Here is a 6,755-nt window from a genome sequence, read left to right as displayed (position 1 = left end):
CCGAACATATGAAGATAGTGGAGCCTATACCGGGAGAACGGAGCAGCGCCCAGGGATAACAGTAAGTGCAGGGAGATCCTGGCGCCGCTCTCCATGTCTGTATGCTTAGTTTACATTTTTTATTCTAGTGAAAGGTCCTCTTCAAGCTAGAAATACAGCCATCATGGGGTTTTAAAAACACACATTTTTTTGCCAAAAAACAGTATTTTCCTGATCTGCAAGTGTTAAATTCAAGTTTAATATATACAGCTTTCATATTCTGTTGCCAAAAAAACACTTTTTTCGCAATCTACAAAATCTGGATTAGTCAGTGTGCAATTTAAGATAGAAATACACCCATCATTTTCAGGGGTTTTAAAAACACACTTTTTTGCCAAAAAACACTATTTTCAGGCCTTGCAGCATCAGCACGTGTGAAATTACAGGCTTATCTACTGCTGTCAAATTCAGTTGTTAGACAAACACTCATTTGGGCAAAAAAAAATTAGTTGGCAGCCTTTGATGCAGATGTCATTGTGAGATACACCATTAATACATTTGGGTTAGATTCAGAGATTTGAAATACTACCATTTGGTGCACCAATTTTGAATTCAGGCCTACAGTGGGTCAGGCCGTGTGAGATACACCCTGTATATACAGGGCTTATATTATTTCATTAATAAAACACCCTTTTTGGGGCAAAATACACAATATTTCAGGCCTTGCAGCATAAGCACGTGTGAAATTACAGGCTTATATACTGCTGCCATATTGAGTTATTAAACAAACACCCGTTTGGGCAGAAAAAGTTTATTTGGCAGCCTTTGCTGCATATGTCATTGTGAGATACACCCTTAATACATTTGGGTTAGATTCAGAGATTTGAAATACCGCCATTTGGTGCACCAATTTTGAATTCAGGCCTACAGTGGGTCAGGCCGTGTGAGATACACCCTGTATATACAGGGCTTATATTATTTCATTAACAAAACACCCTTTTTGGGGCAAAATACACAATATTTCAGGCCTTGCAGCATAAGCACGTTTGAAATTCCTGGGTTATATACTGCTGCCATATTGAGATATTAAACAAACACCCGTTTGGGCAAAAAAAAGTTTATTTGGCAGCCTTTGTTTCATATGCCATTGTGAGATACACCCTTAATACATTTGGGTTAGATTCAGAGATTTAAAATACCGCCATTTGGTGCACTAATATTGATTTCAGGCCTACACTGGTTCAGGCCGTGTGAGATACACCCTCTACACACAGGGGTTTGATTCAGGCATTTGAAATACAGCCATTTGAAATACAGCCATTTTGGGCAAAGAAATCTTTAATCCAGGCCTACACTGGTTCAGGCCGTGTCAGATACACCCTCTACATACTGTCGTTCTATTCTACTATTAATTAAACACCCATTTAGGGCAAGATCTTAAATTCGAAAAATATGAGGAGAGCAGGGGCGGACTGAGAACCCTCAGGGCCCCCGGGCAAAATAAATCAAGGGCCCCCTTACAGGCCCCACCCATGTTCTGCTGCAAGCCGCACCCTTGTCCCGCCTCCATGCCCCGCCTCCAGCCACACCCTACACAATCTTTAATAAGATTTCCAAGTTAAAGCGACACAAAAGGCACCCAGACCACTTCAGCTCATTGATGTGGTCTGGGTACAGTGTCCCTTTTGCAAGTCGAGCTGCAATGTTCTAGAGAAACTGCATTGTTCACGTTCCAGCAATAAGTCAGCCTCTAGTCGCTGGCAGCCACCTGAGGGCTTCCTGGAGTAAAACAGACCTTTGGTCCGGTATCTGACGCAGGACGTCCTCACACTCTGCATGAGGACCTCCAGGGTCAGATTTTTCCCCATAGGAAAGCATTGATTCAGTGCTTTCGTATGGGGTGATCTAATCTCAGCGTCCATTAGTGAGCCTCTGTTAGAAGCAGTGTGGGCATAACTACTGTGAAGGGGGCACATATCTGGGCATAACTACTGTGAAAGGGGGGGAGGCCCTTCACAGTAGTTATTAATCTCTTTCAGCAGTCTCCCCTTCAGTGAATGGGGGACTGCTGAAAGGGGTTAATAACTACTGTGAAGGGCCTCCCCCCCTTTCACAGTAGTTATGCCCAGATATGTGCCCCCTTCACAGTAGTCTGCAACCCCACAGATCATCCCCCCACCCACCTTGTACTTGTTCCACTGATCTGCTACTTGCGGGCTACATGGGCATGAGTTCAGTCACTTCGGTGCGCAATCCCATCCTGCGGCGCGTGATCCCGCGAGACCCGTGACCTACAGCGGCGGGTCTTGCGGGATCACGCGCTGCAGGACGGGATTGCCCACCGAAGTGACTGAACTCATTCCCGCGCAGCCCACAAGTAGCGGAACAATTACAAGAGGGTTGGGGAATAGCCAAATTAAAAAATATTTTGAACCAAAAGGTGTTATGGGGGCTCTGTGGGTGGCACTGTTATGGGGGCTCTGTGGATGGCACTGTTGTGGGGGCTCTGTGGATGGCACTGTTGTGGGGGCTCTGTGGATGGCACTGTTGTGGGGGCTCTGTGGATGGCACTGTTGTGGGGGCTCTGTGGATGGCACTGTTGTGGGGGCTCTGTGGATGGCACTGTTGTGGGGGCTCTGTGGATGGCACTGTTGTGGGGGCTCTGTGGATGGCACTGTTGTGGGGGCTCTGTGGATGGCACTGTTATGGGGGCTCTGTGGATGGCACTGTTATGGGGGCTCTGTGGATGGCACTGTTATGGGGGCTCTGTGGATGGCACTGTTGTGGGGGGGGGGGAATCTGTGGGTGACACATATAAAGCACCTTATGCTATATATGTGTCATCCACAGATCCCCCCCCATAACAGTGTCCCTGTGAGTGAATGATCCCCAATACAGGGTCTGGGGGCTGGCATCTGGTGTTGTAATGGCAGCGGGGCCCGGTGCAGTCACTGTATTCTATTACACCGGGCCCCGCTCACTGTAATACTAATATTCATATGTGAACAACTTGAAATCCTCTGCGATCCTCTCCCTCTGAGCTCTCTGTATTCACAAACTCAGTAGCAGGCCGGGCGGCAGCGCAACTCACTGACGTCACGCGCCTGCTCCTCCCACTTTATGAATGGAGCAGGCGGAGCCAGTGGCATTGCTAGGGCTGGTGTCACCCGGTGCGGTAAAAAGGTAGAAAATAATGTCACACCCCCCACGAAGCAATAATTTTTTAGCCATATATGGGGGCTATGGTGGTGCTGCTGCCATAGGGGGCATCCGTTAGCTCAGCAGACCCCCCCTAGCAGTCAGAGCCTGGTCTCGGGAGGGGCACTTCCAGATTATTTTCTGTCCACCACCACAAAACAATGGTGCTAATAGAACAGACTACACAGTGTAGCGGTATACTGTATATTGTGTGGCACAGTGTAAAGGTATACTGTATATTGTGTGGCACAGTGTAGAGGTATACTGTATATTGTGTGGCACAGTGTAGAGGTATACTGTATATTGTGTGGCACAGTGTAGAGGTATACTGTATATTGTGTGGCACAGTGTAGAGGTATACTGTATATTGTGAGGCACAGTGTAGAGGTATACTGTATATTGTGTGGCACAGTGTAGCGGTATACTGTATATTGTGTGGCACAGTGTAGCGGTATACTGTATATTGTGTGGCACAGTGTAGAGGTATACTGTATATTGTGTGGCACAGTGTAGGCTATATGTGTATAACAAACATATTTCATATGAAAACTCACAATTACTTGGTTTGGCCCTTGGGGATCTCGGACGCCACTTCCACACTTTGGCCGGGGGCTCGGCGGAGCTGATGTTGTGTTTCATCCTAATGAGAAAGATTTCATAATAAGGATTTGGAGAAGGGGCAGTGGGGTCGCAGAGCAGGGTGAGGCTGGTGCTGCTACTAGGGGGTCATACCATGGGGGAGTAATAAAGCCCACCATAATGCCCCCCCCTAGTAGAAATAATTCTCCTTTTAATGTGACAGTGCAAAAAATACCCCCTTGTAATGCCCCCAGTTGAGCTAATGTCCCTATAGTGCCTCCATAATGTCCCAGTATAAAATACCCCTATATAGTGCCCCCAGTAAATTCCCCCATAGTGCTCCTCTCCCCCCTTCCTGCTAGTGCCCCCCATAATGTACCAGTATAAAATGCCCCATATATAGTGCCCCAGTAGATGCCCTCAGTGTCCGGCCTCTGATAGGCTGCCAGCCTAGTGTCCCCCATAATGCCCCCTAATAATGTGCCAGTAAGTGCCAAACCCCCCATGTGCCAGTATCAAGTGCCTCTCTCTTCCCCCCATGTCCCAGTATCATAGTGCCATCTCCCCCCCCCCAAAAAAAGTGCCAGTATCAAGTGCCTCTCTCCTTCCCCCCATGTGCCAGTATCATAGTGCCACCCCCCCATGTGCCAGTATAAGGTGCCAACCCCCCACCCCCCCATGTGCCAGTATCCTAGTGCCAACCCCCCCTCCCCCCTTCCCCATGTGCCAATATCAGGTGCCAACCCCCCTCATGTGCCAGTATCAGGTGCCAACCCAACCCCCCTCCCCCCATGTGCTAGTATCAGGTGCCAACCCCCCTCCCCATGTCCCAGTATTAGGTGCCAACCCCCTACCCCCCCCCCCTGTGCCAGTATCAGGTGCCTCTCTCCTCCCCCCCATGTGCCAGTATCCTAGTGCCAACCCCCCTCCCCCCCTCCCCATGTGCCAGTATCAGGTGCCAACCCCCCTCCCCCCATGTGCCAGTATCAGGTGCCAACCCAACCCCCCCCCCCCCATGTGCTAGAGCTGAGTGTGCTGGTGCAGCTGTCATGTGTATTACTGGGGCAGCTATCATATATAGAGATATAGCAGTGCTGGGACAGCTGTCATATAGAGATATAGCAGTGCTGGGTGTGTTTGGGCAGCTGTCATGTGTATAGATGTAGCAGAGCTGGGTGTGCTGGGGCAGCTGTCATATATAGAGATATAGTAGAGCTGAGTGTGCTGGTGCAGCTGTCATGTGTATTAGATGTAGCAGTGCTGGGTGTGTTTGGGTAGCTGTCATTTGTATAGATGTAGCAGAACTGGGTTTGATGGGGCAGCTGTCATATAGAGATATAGCAGTGCTGGGTGTGTTAGGGCAGCTGTCATGTGTATAGATGTACACTTAGCCAGCTATAACAGTAGAAGTCTCATATTTTTTCAGTCAGTGTCAATGCCTTTCTTATGGCCGTGTGGTTAGGTGCTTTGCCTCTGATACAGAAGGTCGTGGGTTCGAATCCCAGCAGAAACTGTTCTGAAATACAGGCTAAATTAGAATACACAAGCACTGACTCCATATATGGACAATATATGGGCGGGAAGAGTTGCGCTGCCGCCCGGCCTGCTACTGAGTTTGTGAGTACAGAGAGCTCAGAGGGAGAGGATCGCAGAGGATTTGAAGTTGTTCACATATGAATTACAGTAAACGGGGCCCGCTGCCATTACCAGGCCAGCATAACATTAACATTAATGTTATTCTGCGGCGGGCCCCCATCCTGGCCGGGCCCTCGGACCATGTCCGAAGTGCCTGACCGGTCAGTCCGCCCCTGACACCAGGTCCCTCTGCCCTCCTTCCCTGTCAGTGCAGACTGCAGAGCTCGGGCTGCTCCAGGAAGCTCCATGCTGGTGGGCGGGGCTTGCCCCTGTGAATAATACACATGGGGGTGTGCCCAACATCTTATCCAGGATCCCTGTCATTGGCTGGCAGCACTTGTCATAGGAAGCTGCAGCCAATAGAAAACAAGAGGCAGTACTGGCAATTCCTGCGGATCTCAGAGGAGGAGGGGACAGTATTGAGGAGCAGTACTCTGCCTCCTCCTGCCTCCTCCTCACTGACAGCGGAAGTCAAGCTGGAAGTAGTGCTGGTTCTGTGGCCATATTAAGGACAAGACCAGCACTTCTCTCCCACCTGAGGAAAGTCACACCCATTATTTTACATTGTAACTGTCAACAGCCCAGTTCATATGCACTACAGATCCCAGCATGCCCTACTACATTAGGTTCAATGCTTCTGAAAATCTACACTATGGTCCAGATTACTATTTTCTAGGCTACACAGCTAGGATGGGTTTGGTTGTCATGGGCAACACCACCGTTTCCCTGCTTTAGCTCCTGTTGCCGAGCATGACATTACAGGTGTGTTGCCCTGGAGACCTCCAACTGTCAGAACGGTCAGAGTGAGTTGAGGTTCGTGGAGAGAGGATCTATTGAGATTTGTGCAGAGCGAGCGATTTGCTTATTTCCTTTTATTTATATATTTTTTTTGCGTTTTTTTTTTTTGGTTTGTCTGCCCCCCCACCCCTCACACTTTTTTTTAGGTGTGTTGTGGGAGAGGCAGCCAAATGGCTGCTACGGGGGCTGGAGGAAAACTCCAGCCCCGGAGACATCTCCATCCTTCCCGGAGGCCCCCGTACAGCCGGAAGCCAAGAAGACCTGGCTATAACCATCTTACAGCTGGATTAGAAGGTATCATGCCAGATTTTAAAACACTGTTTGAAATACCTAGACAGGAGGAACCTGGCCGATACCTTCGACTGCAGGGAGGACCCCCACTACCACCGGCACCACCACCTGCCGATAACACCTGTGCGGCAGAGGTAGAGATAGAGGAACATCGGGTACCACAGCCCACCATAACACCAGGTGAGGAGCAGACCTATCCCTCATTGCCCAGTAGACCATCTGCCGGGAGAACACCAACCCCGAGAGGAGCAGCAGAAACATCTAGAGTCCGCAGT

This window comes from Bufo bufo, chromosome 1 (genome assembly GCF_905171765.1).
Source record: "Bufo bufo chromosome 1, aBufBuf1.1, whole genome shotgun sequence".
Taxonomy (NCBI): Eukaryota; Metazoa; Chordata; class Amphibia; order Anura; family Bufonidae; genus Bufo; species Bufo bufo.
This window is presented reverse-complemented; position numbering follows the sequence as displayed.